We start from the raw sequence: 13,028 nt of genomic DNA, 5'->3' as shown, positions 1-13,028 counted from the left end.
TCCATCAAGCCCAATATAATTGAATTGACCAAAGGGGTACAACAGTAGGAATCCCAGGTAGTAGCTCAAATGTTTTTGAACCAGTTCTGCATTATTTACACATGCTGTTGGGGAAGTGGTGGGGGGGTCTTAGTAAAAACACATTGTTGAGCTGTGTTTTTAAAAAGGAGCGTACATATTCCGCAGTGCTTTCCTTTGTCACATTCAGCAAGCAAAACTGTCCACTGAACTTGACCCATTCAACTGAACAGCACAGCACACCTCCTCACTTTTCGGACAGACCTCCTCACTGTCTGTTAAATGTTCTCTGAAGAGCAATCCAACACGGATCGCTGTGGAATGGGCACTGCATCTGTAAATGAGGCCTTGGAAAGCGATTTGGAACAAAAAACAGAGAAGGATATCACTGATGGCAAGAAAGCCAAATTGGAGAAGGATAGATAGGTTAGTCAATGAAGAGTGCTAGAAGTGGTCACAAACATAAGGGCCTGTACTGAAGAGGGACACAGCAATCCCGACAAGGGTAGAAAACAATTGAATATCATTCGTTTGGCAGATTTACCTTTGTCTGAAATTGAGCACAGGATATGATAAAAGAGCTTTATACTTTCACCTACCAATAGCATTTTTTAAATGTTTACCAAGGATCTATACCCCTTTTTAGGAAGTCAATAATAAAAAAATGTGCTCTTTTGATCTTATTAAAACAGGACAAATGTTATCTGATTTGGACAGACATTTTTTCAGGAATTAATATGGTGGTAGTAAAGTCACTTGTTTAATTTGTACCTGCAGGTAAGTGTATAATAAAGCTTACCTGTACGTAAAATGAATATCTCCTGAACATTCACAGTTTAGGAAATAATCCACAGAGCAGTAGCCGGTGACATCACCGGCGCATGCGCTTTGAATGAGCGGCATACCTGTGCTGTTCCTTCAGAGCTGCGTGTTGTAGCAGACTTCTGTACGTATGCGCAGGAGTGACGTCATCGGCGGCTCGGCCATTCAAGCAACCGTAGCCCGTGAACCCGGAAGGAAGACCGGGTGAAGATAGGAGCCTCTGCAGGGGTGACAGTGCACCTCTGGAGGGATTCGTTCTAAGGTGTGATGCATACTAGCACATTATATTACCTAGCAGCTGAAATTTTTTTTTTTTTTACACGAGTTTACTACTACTTTAAGGGCGGGTTCACACCAGATGCAGTCCAATGCATTTTTTTCTGCATCAAAAATGCATGCACAGTGTTTCCCATCTATTCCAATGGCCCTATCTCATACCAGTGCTGGCACAGAAAAAAATAGTAGACAAAATATGATTCCTCCTGCACTCCAGGACCCAGGCTGGTGATGAGTAGGTGAAATCAAACCCAAACGAAATGACCACCAGAGCATAGAAGGTCGTGCAGCTCCAAAACAAGGCTGGGGAAGCCCGAACAATACTGCAAAGTGAAAAAAACAAGAAGCGCACCAACCTTGCGCATTACCTCAGTAACCAAAATTTATTAGTAAAAGAATAGTACTTACAAACAGCGAATAAAAACAGGCATGTAAGTCCTCCAAGGGACTTCAGAGCTCTGAGGAAGAAGGTACATCCTTCGAAACGCGTCAGCTGTACTGAGTGTCTACCCCCATGATGGAATTCGCGCTGGCCTCTTGTTTCTGAAGTCCCTTGGAGGACTTACATGCCTGTTTTTATTCGCTGTTTGTGAGTACTATTCTTTTACTAATAAATTTTGGTTACTGAGGTAATGCGCAAGGTTGGCGCGCTTCTTGTTTTTTTCACTTTACAGAAAAAAATAGAACATGCTGCATTTTTTCTGCACGGACCTGTACTGCAACACAGCAAAATACATTGAAAATGCACCGGAATGGAGTGTGGTATAAACTGTAAGTAAAAACACATTCAGAATGACCTCAGAGTGTGTTTTTGTGGTGTGAACTGGCCCTTAATGTATATTCTGCAATTAAACAAATAGTTTATCTTGTAACTGAAGAAGTAAAATCCTTCTCTTATAAGAACATGGTGCGACATGATCTCATTTGGCTTATAACAAGAATAGATGATATCATTTCACAGCACGAGTTGGACTATTTACCAGTTCAGTATCCTATGATTACTACAATTTACACATTGCTGAATGCACACAATAATCAAACTACACCACCTGGATGACCTATTTTCAACCGAAAAAAATGTTCTTTTGTCAATGTCTCTTTACAGCCTCATGCTCTGAGCCTTTCTTCATATGTTAGGGATTCTATATCCGTTTCCGACAATTGGAGGAGTTGGCATTGCCACCAAAGACTTTTTTGGTCACGTGATGATGAGTCATTGTACACCAATATCTCTCATAAAGAAGTTAAAATATTTTTAATCATGGAGTCCCATTTAAGCTCCCAACTACACTAATTTATTGGGGAAGTCTAGGAGTTTGGATTGAAACACAACTATCTCATTTTTGATGGTATGTTAGTTAACAGATCCTCAGGGTTTGCTTCATTTTTCAGTATTTTAAACACTCCTCTTTTTCAGCCAAGGAAGCTGCCATCTTGGCTTCTGCTTGATCTGCAACTGCCATGATGCTGCACATATGATCAGTTATGTCATTTGATGGTTTGATGGTTTGGTTGAGAGCACATACAAATGTGACAGTTAGCATTCCGAAACCAATACATTGATGGGTTAAGTTCTGCTTTAAAGTTCTCAATCATGTCTCCCCTTTCCTCAGGGTTTTACATTTTAACCACTTGCCCTGCGGAAGGTTTTACCCCCTTCATGACAGGGCATGTTTTTCTATTCAGCACTATGCTACTTTAACCGCTTCCCCGCCGCCCTATAATAGAACTACTATTACAGGACGGCAAGGCTGTGCAAAATCACGTATATACAGTGGATATAAAAAGTCTACACACCCCTGTTAAAATGTCAAGTTTCTGTGATGTAAAAAAATGAGACAAAGAAATAATTTCAGAACCTTTTCAACATTTAATGTGACCTATAAATTGTACAATTCAGTTGAACAAACTGAAATCTTTTAGGTGGAGGGAAGTAGAAATAAAAACTAAAATAATATGGTTGCATAAGTGTGCACACCCTCAAACTAATACTTTGTTGAACCACCTTTAGATTTGATTCCAGCACTCAGTATTTTTGGGTATGAGTCTATCAGCATGGCACATCTTGACTTGGCAATATTTGCCCACTCTTCCTTGCAAAAACACTCCAAATCTGTCAGATTGCAAGAGCATCTCCTGTGCACAGCCCTCTTCAGATCACCCCACAGATTTTCGATTGGATCCAGGTCTGGACTCTGGCTGGGCCATTCCAAAACATTAATCTTCTGGTGAAGCCATTCCTTTGTTGATTTGGATGTATGCTTTGAGTCGTCATGCTGAAAGATGAAGTTACTCTTCATGTTCAGCTTTATAGTAGAAGCCTGAAGGTTTTGTGCCAACATTGACTGGTATTTGGAACTGTTCATAATTCCCTCTACCTTGGCTAAGGCCCCAGTTCCAGCTGAAGAAAAACAGCCCCAAAGCATGATGCTGCCACCACCATGCTTCACTGTGGGTATGGTGTTCTTTTGGTGATGTGCAGTGTTTTTTCGCCAATCATATCTTTTGGAATTATGGCCAAAAAGTTCAACCTTGGTTTCATCAGACCATAACACATTTTCCCACATGCTTTTGGTAGACTTCAGATGTGTTTTTGCAAAATTTAGCCGGGCTTGGATGTTCGTCTTTGTAAGAAAAGGCTTTCGTCTTGCCACGCTACCCCATAGTCCAGACATATGAAGAATACCGGAGATTGTTGTCACATGTAGCACACAGCCAGTACTTGCCAGATATTCCTGCAGCTCCTTTAATGTTGCTGTAGGCCTCTTAGCAGCCTCCTTGACCAGTTTTCTTCTTGTCTTTTCATCAATTTGGAGGGACGTCTAGTTCTTGGTAATGTCACTGTTGCGCCATATTTTCTCCACTTGATGATGACTGTCTTCACTGTGTTCCATGGTATATCTAATGCCTTGGAAATTCTTTTGTACCCTTCTCCTGACTGATACCTTTTAACAATGAGATCCCCCTGATGCTTTGGAAGCTCTCTGCAGACCATGGCTTTTGCTGTAGGATGCGACTAAGAAAATGTCAGGAAAGACCTACTTGAACAGCTGAACTTTATTTGGGGTTAATCAGAGGCACTTTCAATGATGGCAGGTGTGCACTGACTCCTATTTAACATGATTTTGAATGTGATTGCTTAATTCTGAACACAGCTACATCCCTAGTTATAAGAGGATGTGCACACTTATGCAACCACATTATTTTAGTTTTTTATGTTTACTTCGCCCCCCTAAAAGCTTTCAGTTTGTTCTTCAATTGAGTTGTACAGTCCATAGGTCACATTAAAGATGGAAAAAGTTCTGAAATGATTTATCTTTGTCTCATTTTTACATCAGAAACCGGACATTGTAACAGGGGTGTGTAGACTTTTTATATCCAGTGTGTGTGTACATAATATATATATATAAACATACACATACATACACACGTGACTTGCATTTCCAGGTACGGGGAGCGCGCACGCCACCCTACCCGCACTGCCATTGGCAACTACCGATGTCAATCACCAGGTTCCAGCTGGAGATTCCCTGCCGACACTCGGTGATTGCCGAGTAACACTGACGGGGAAAGACCTGTGTGTAAACAACTTTCTTGGAAAATTAATAAAATTAGTTTCTTTTTCAAACACATACTGTCACCAGTGTAGTACAGAATCATTATAGGACTGGAGTGACGGTGACCAGGGATACTGATTGGTGACAAAATATTTTTTTTTCTTTTTTTTCTATTCTGTCATCATATTAGCTCAGCGTCATCATAGTGACACTACGCTAACCTGAGGGTGATCAGATTTTTTTTTCTACACTGTTATTGCTCATACGGTGATAAACAGTGGTCACAGGAGGGGCGCACCGCACACGCCTAACCCGGAACAGACAGAATCACATATATATATATATATATATATATATATATAAATAAATGTGACTATGCCTGCAGCTGCCGCCCTGTCACAGTAAATATAATGAGGTGGGGCAGCAAGTGGTTAAAAGGTGATCTATGATCACAGCATACACTTTCAGTCAGCACTGGAATAACAATACAAACAATAGTTATTTTTGCCAATCCAATACAAGCTTACTTGAAAAAAAATCTAATTTCATGTTGTGAGTTCTGCCTGTCTGCTGGTCAGATCTTTCCACAACTTCTAGCATGCTTTACAGCTTCTCCTCTGGCTGTTTCCTTTCCATTTCTAAGGACTACATATCCCATGGTGCCTAGCTGTCTGCAAGCCATGATTCCTGTACTGACTCCACCTCCAGAAACTCCCCATCTCTCAGCACTGTAGTTCAGAAGGCAGGCTCCATGAAATGTGTGACACAGCAGTGCCTACCCAAAGGACATACTGAATACATGTCCCTGAATTTAAGGAATTAAAAGTAAGTTTATAAACTTCTAGATCATTCAGATTAATAGGAGTGAACTAGGAATCATTTGAATTCAATGAGGAAATAAATGATTTTACATTTTGACCATAAATACACTTTAGGTTTCCGTAGTTTCTCTCCTGGTTTGTTTCATGCCTCAGACCTTGCACCATTTTGTTGCCTGTCTCTTAACTCATTCGATCTTATTTTTTTTTTCTTTTTAAACAGATCCTTAGCACTGGTCACAGCATTCTAAATGTCTAACTATACATAGAGGAATCAGGACCTCAATCCTCCTCGTTGTGACCTCTCCAGTGACGCACACCAGAATTCAGTTGGCCAGGCCGCACCATTTGCTCATTTTGCATTCATCTGAAATAAGCATGTTCAAATATTTCCCCTCCGTAATTCTAGCCAACACTGCATTCCCAATATCATGCTCTATTAGAGGATTCTTTTTCCCCAGGTGCATTATTTTACATTTAGAAACATTGAGCTGCAATTTCCATTACTTTGACCTATTTTCCAGCAATGTCAAATCATGTTTCATGTTACAAACTCTTCCAAGAATATCCACCCTACTGTACACCTTTTTGTCATCAGCTTACCGACACTCCACTTATATCACTTACATGTGCCCTACCACCACCAGTCCTCAGCTCATCCCCAGCACTGATACCTCACGTGTTCTTCCACCAGACCCTCAAATCACCCTCAGTACTGACAACTCACGTGTGCTTCCACCAGTCCCCAAGCTCACCCCCAGAACTGATGCACCACATGTGTACCTGCACCACAATCCCCTCAGATTACCCCAGCACTGACATCTCATGTGTCCTTTCACCATTCCCTCAGCTCACCCCCAGCACTGATACTCCAGGTGTGTCCTTCAACCAATCCTCAGATCACCCCTAGCACCCATACCTCCTGTGTCCTTCCAGTCTCTCAGCTCACTCCCAACACCAATAGCTCATGTTTTTCTACCAGTCCCTCAACTCACACAACACAAGTCCTCAGACCACCCCCGAGCACTGATACCCCCGTGTGTCCTACACCCAGACCTCAGATCAGCTCCAGTACTTATACCCCACAAATCTGTGCTTCCACCAGTTCCCAAAATTACTGCCAGCACTGATACCACACAAGTATCTTTCCACCATTTCCTCAGAATACCCCGCAACACTCATACGTACTGTGTCCTTTCACCAGTACCTCCGCTTACACCACTCGCAGCACTGGTACCCCCACATGTCCTTCCACCACCAGTCCTCAGATCACCCCAGCACTCATACCTCACTTATCCTTCCACCAGACTTTCAGGCCAAGCCCAGTGCATCTGATACTCTACATGTGCCCATTCAACAGTCTGTTTCTTACCCAGCACTGATATCTCATATGTCCTTTTACTATCTCTTAGTTCAACCCCAGCACTGATACCACACATGTGTTCTACCCCCATATTTCAGCTCAACACTGCACTGATACCACATGTGTGTCCTTCCAACACTACTCAGTTTATCCCTAGTACACCCCACAAGTATTCTCACACCAGTCCCTCAACTCACCCTTAGTACTGATACCTCATATGTTCTTTCACCAACTCCTCAGCTCAAATGCAGCACTGATACTTCATGTGTATCCTTCCAACATTACTCAGCTCACCCCTAACAATGATACCCTACACATGTCTATACATCAGCCCCTCAACTCACTCCCAGCACTGGTACCCCACGTGTGTATGCTTGACCCTCCAGCGCTGGCGCCTTGCACCCGACACTCCAGCACTGGCGCCTAATGAATGCTTGACCCACCAGCAACAGTTCCTTGTGCACCCAACCCTCCAGCAGTGGTGCCGCACGCGCCCAACCATCCAGCACTGGTGCCACGTGCGCTCCAACCCTCCAGCAGCAGCACTGGTACCTAATGTATACATGACCCACCAGCACTGGTACCTTGCGCACCTGACCCTCCATCACCAGCACTGGTACAGCGCGTGCGTAACCCACCAGCACTGATACCTCGCGTGCATGCAACCCTCCATCATCAGCACTTGTACCTCACATGCGTGTGACCTACCAGAACTGGTATCGCGCATGCGTGACCTTCCATCATCAGTACTGGTACCACGCGCGCCCGTCCCTCCATCACAGCGCCCGTACCTTGTGTGCAACCAACCTTCCAGTGCCCGTACCACGTGCCCGTCTGACCCTCCAGTGCCCTTGCCTGGCACGTATGCATGCGCCTGACCATCCAGCGCCCCTGCCTCGGGCGCCTGACCCTGCAGCGCATGCCTGACCCTCCAGCTCCCCTGCCTCGGGCACCCGACCCTCCAGTGCCCCTGCCTTGTGTGTGTGCCCGACCCTCCAGCACCCCTACCTTGTGCGCCCGACCCTCCAGCACCTCTACCTGGTGCACATGCGCCCGACCCTCCAGCACCTCTACCTGGTGCACATGCGCCCGACCCTCCAGCACCTCTACCTCGTGCACATGCGCCCGACCCTCCAGCACCTCTACCTCGTGCACATGCGCCCGACCCTCCAGCACCTCTACCTCGTGCACATGCGCCCGACCCTCCAGCACCTCTACCTCGTGCACATGCGCCCGACCCTCCAGCACCTCTACCTCGTGCACATGCGCCCGACCCTCCAGCACCTCTACCTCGTGCACATGCGCCCGACCCTCCAGCACCTCTACCTCATGCACATGCGCCCGACTCTCCAGCATCTCTACTTCGTGCACATGCGCCCGACTCTCCAGCATCTCTACCTCGTGCACATGCGCCCGACTCTCCAGCATCTCTACCTCGTGCACATGCGCCCGACTCTCCAGCATCTCTACCTCGTGCACATGCGCCCAACTCTCCAGCATCTTTACCGCGTGCACATGCGCCCTACTCTCCAGCATCTCTACCTCGTGCACATGCGCCCGACTCTCCAGCATCTCTACCTCGTGCACATGCGCCCGACTCTCCAGCATCTCTACCTCGTGCACATGCGTCCGACCCTCCAGCACCTCTACCTCGTGCACATGCGCCCGACTCTCCAGCATCCCTACCTCGTGCACATGCGCCCGACTCTCCAGCATCTCTACCTCGTGCACATGCGCCCGACTTTCCAGCATCTCTACCTCGTGCACATGCGCCCGACTCTCCAGCATCTCTACCTCGTGCACATGCGCCCGACTCTCCAGCATCCCTACCTCACATGGCCAACCTTCCAGCACCCCTACCTTGCATGTGCGTTCACCTGACCCTCCAGCACCCCTACCTCATGTGCGTGCGCCCGACCCACCAGCACTGCAGAGGCTCTGTGATACATCAGCCTGCTATCCCCCTATCCCTCTAGTTAGTAGGCCCCTTTCCTATCACACACTGCTAAACTGGAGCAGACAGAATCTGGTACAGCTGTGCATACTAACCATTCAGCTTTTAGCTTCAATTAAGCATTGAAAATGAAAGCTAGAAGCTGATTGGCTGCCCCAGCCTCAGTACATCCCGTCTGTATTGGTGTCACAGGCTGCAGTCATTCACATGGCACCAAGGACATGTGGCAGGCCCCCCTTCAAATGCTCTGCCACCCTGCCCTTCATGTCAGCGGGCACACAGGACTCCCCCTCAGGTGCCTACTCACACTGTTATGAAATGACTTCTCCACCCCCAGGCAGTGGCTGATAGCCGGCGCACAGGCCCGGCCTCCTCCCCACAATTACCTGCCATCACCGGCATCCAATGGCGGCTCGTCTGCCCGTTGCCCGGGGCTTTGTCTGTGAAGCGGAGGGGGCGGATCCTGAACTATCACTCTCTACATTCCGTACGGCGGCACTGACAGCTCATACAAGGCCCCGCCCACTTCTGCGGATCACCGCAGGACGTCAAGCATTGGCAGGAAGGGCAAGCGGGCAACATCACTGCCCTCACTTTCTCACTTCCGGGTTGATGTAAACCACGTGGAAATATCGCACGATCTGACCCTTCACCTACATAGTAGCCGTGTCCCGTAAGATCACTTCCCAAACCCATTCTTCCACTTTGTCATGTTAGTAACACTGTACAATCAACACAACCTCTTCGTGCATCAGGTCTTGTTTTATTCAGGACAGCTCGGGTTGTCATCTGCTGGGAAATGGTAATGGATCGCTCCTGATTTTGTTTTATTGTGAAAGAAAAACTGGCCCAAAATAGAAAACAAAAATCTTCTATGCCACTACCATGACCCACCACAAAAAAACCCCTGCAAAATAAATTCTACTGCTGCGATCGCGGTAATACCACATGCGTGTGCGTTATTTGTTCTTTATTTCCGTAGCAGGGTCAAGAAATAATAATACACATTTTGGGGTGTTTGGTCCTACCTAAACACAAGGGGGGGATTTACTAAAACTGGAGCACTCAGAATCTGGTGCCGCTGTTCATGGTAGCCAATCAGCTTATAAGTTCAACTTGTTCTATTACGGTTTGACAATAAAACCTGGAAGCTGATTGGTTTCTATGCAGAGCTGCAGCAGGTTCTGCACCATCCCTGGAAAAGTCACGTATTATTGTGAAGCAACATGTCAGACTAGAGCGTGGTGATGTAATTACGCATGGACGGCAGCCATCTTTGGACTCCCTATGCAAGCACCCTGACTGTGGGTTATACAGTTCATGCCTGGTGGGTCTATGAACCGATTTTAATGGGTGAATAGGTCTTTGGCATTTGTGGATGGTATATTAAACTTTATTACACTATGGTGGCTTTCTCTCTGATTCCCTGTTTATAAGCCATTGGGAGAGTGGAGGAGTTTTGTAAAGGTGCCTTACCATTGTGATCATTGATTAACCGTGGGCTGTGTGGAGGCTGATCCTGTGTCCATCCAGAGAGTGAGATTCATCCCACCTAGGACTTACTGGTGATTTGTTATGCCTTATGACTCCTTGAGGGTCAAAGAATGGAGGTAAGTGTGCACGCTAGACAGTAACAGATGGTCTGTTGCACTTGAGCACGTATTTATTTTTACGGTCGAAGATTGATTCATCACAGTTATACGTTTGGGACTGTGCTATATGATTTATGAATATTGTTCATTTATGATCACATGTATTTAGATTTGGTTAATATTTGTTTCTCTTTTATCACCTATCACTTATATTTAGTCACATTCTTGATGGCATGTTTTTGGGATACACATTAGGTGCAACACTGTACACCTATATATTCATATAATTTATGTATTCACCCATTTAATATCGAGTCCTTTATTTATATTTTGTATGTCTTTTATCACATGGTATTAGTGCTATACCACCTTATCTACTTAGGTATGCGATTTGTATGCCATGCGACTATAGGGTGCCTATTATAATAGGGTGCCTATTATCCGCAATTAGAGCAGTCAAATCGGTGCGGCGGTTCCAACTTGGTCAGAGCCACACCAATTTCTAAAGTAGTACATGCACTACTTTTCGTGCGATTTGCATAGGCATCTGTGTCAGATGTCTTGTATTGCAAATCGCACCTGAAATTGGCATGTCCCCCAACTTTGAAATTGTGCAACTTCACTGTACGTCGTACAATTTCAAAGTTGGGCTTGATGTGACCGGGGTTTAGGGCTACTTTCACACTACAGAGTTTTTCAAGCGTTTTTGCGTTAAGAAAAGCTCAAGAAAACTGCTTCCCTATGTATGTGAATGTACTGTATATCTATGTATGTTTTCACATCGAGGCGCTGTGCTTGCGGTGCGGTGTAAAAACTCCTACGTGCAGCATCCTTGGGGCATGTTTAGGGAGTTAAAAAAAAGCCCAAAAATGCCTCTTCCTATTGAAATCAATGAAAAACGCCTTAAAAACGCCACTGAGGAGTGTTTTTGGTGCCGTCTTAAGTCACGTGTCCTTTAAAAAATGCGGTAAAACGGCCTGTGTGTTTTTTTAGGTATGTTTTGCTGGCGGATCAGTGTGAAAGTTGCCTAAAGTGTTACTAAACCCAGTACTCTGCATTCACTATATCTAGTCTCCCACAGTACACAGAACATGGAAATGCAATTATTTTAGTAAATATAAACTTCTAAATACCTTTTCTCATCAGCAGTATATACAGTTAGGTCCATAAATATTTGGACACAGGCACAATTGTCATACCTTTGGCTCTGTATGCCCCCAGAATAAATTAAAATGAAACAATCCAAATGATTTTGAAGTGCAGACTTTCAGCTTTAATTCAAGGGGTTGAACATAAATATCAAGTACAAATTTGAGGAACTGCAACCATTTTTATACACAGTCCCTCCATTTTCAGGGGCTCAAATGTAATTGGATAAATTAATAAAATGTTAATTTTTAATATTTTGTTGAGAATCCTTTACTGGCAATGACTGCCTGAAGTCTGGAACCCATAGACATTACCACAGACTGGGTTTCCTCCTTTCTGATGCTTTGCCAGGCTCTAACTGCAGCGGTCTTCAGTTGTTCTTTGTGGGTCTTTCTGCCTTTAGTTTTGCCTTCAGCAAGTGAAATGCATGCTCAATTGGGTTGAGATCAGGTGATTGACTTGACCAGTGCAGAATATTCCACTTCTTTTCCTTCAAAAGCTCCTGGGTTGCTTTTGCAGTGTGTTTTGTATCATTGTCCATCTGTACTGTGAAGCGTCGTCCAATCAACTTTGCTGCATTTCGCTGAATCTGGGCTGACAGTATATCTGTAAACATTGCAGATTTCATCCGGCTGCTTCTGTCTTCTGTCAAATTATCAATAAACACCAATGACCCAGTGCTACTGGAAGCCATGCATGCCCATGCTATCACACTGCCTCTACCATGTTTTACAGAGGATGTTGTGTGCTTTGGATCATGAGCTGTTCCAAGCCTTCTCCACATTTTTTTCTTCCCGTCATTCTTTTACAGATTAATCTTAGTTTCATCCATCCAAAGAATGCTTTTCCAGAACTGGTCTGGCTTTTTTTAGATGTTTTTTGGCAAAGTCTAATTTGGCTTTTCTATTCTTCAGGCTAATGAATGGTTTGCACCTTGTGGTGAACCCTCTGTATTTCCTCTCGTGAAGTCTTCTCTTGATTGTAGACTTTGACAATGATACGCCCACCTCCTGGAGAGTGTCTTTCACTAGGATGTTGCAAATGGATTTTTCTTTACCATAGAGAGGATCCTGCGATCATCCACCACTATTGTCTTCCGGGAACGTCCATGCCTTTTTATGTTGCTGAGCTCACCAGTGCATTCTTCTTTCCTCAGAATGTACCAAACTGTTGATTTAGCCATGCCTAATGTTGCTGCTATCTCTCTGATGGATTTGTTTTGTTTTTGAAGCCTTACAATGGCCTGTTTCACTTGCATGGACAGTTCCTTTGAACGCATGATGTAGGTTCACAGCAATAGATTCCAAATACAAATACCACACTTAGAATCAACTCCAGACCTTTTACCTGTTTAATTAATGAAGAAATAATGAAGGAGTAGCCCACACCTGGCCATGAAACAGCTTTTGATTCAATTCCAATTACTTTTTGGTCCCTTGAAAAAGGGGGATGGCTACTCTTAAGAGCTGTAATTCCTAA

The 13,028-nt window shown here is 44.8% G+C and overlaps 1 protein-coding gene across 1 annotated transcript in view; it reads right to left on the bottom strand.

Annotated features, from left to right (window-relative positions):
- LOC149434774 (solute carrier family 23 member 2) overlaps window positions 1-9,325 on the bottom strand; it is a 229,184-nt gene extending 219,859 nt beyond the window's left edge. The window contains exon 1 of the mRNA XM_089663408.1: window positions 9,195-9,325. The gene's annotated coding sequence lies outside the window, so the exon portion shown is untranslated. The remainder of the gene's footprint in view (window positions 1-9,194) is intronic.
- Window positions 9,326-13,028: the final 3,703 nt, after the last annotated feature.

The sequence above is a fragment of the Staurois parvus genome, unplaced genomic scaffold, assembly GCF_062004578.1.
Source record: "Staurois parvus isolate SC_StPar_1 unplaced genomic scaffold, SC_StPar_1.0 ptg001680l, whole genome shotgun sequence".
Lineage (NCBI taxonomy): Eukaryota > Metazoa > Chordata > Amphibia > Anura > Ranidae > Staurois > Staurois parvus.
The sequence above is the reverse complement of the archived record's forward strand: the minus strand, read 5'-3'. Positions and strand labels throughout refer to the sequence as shown.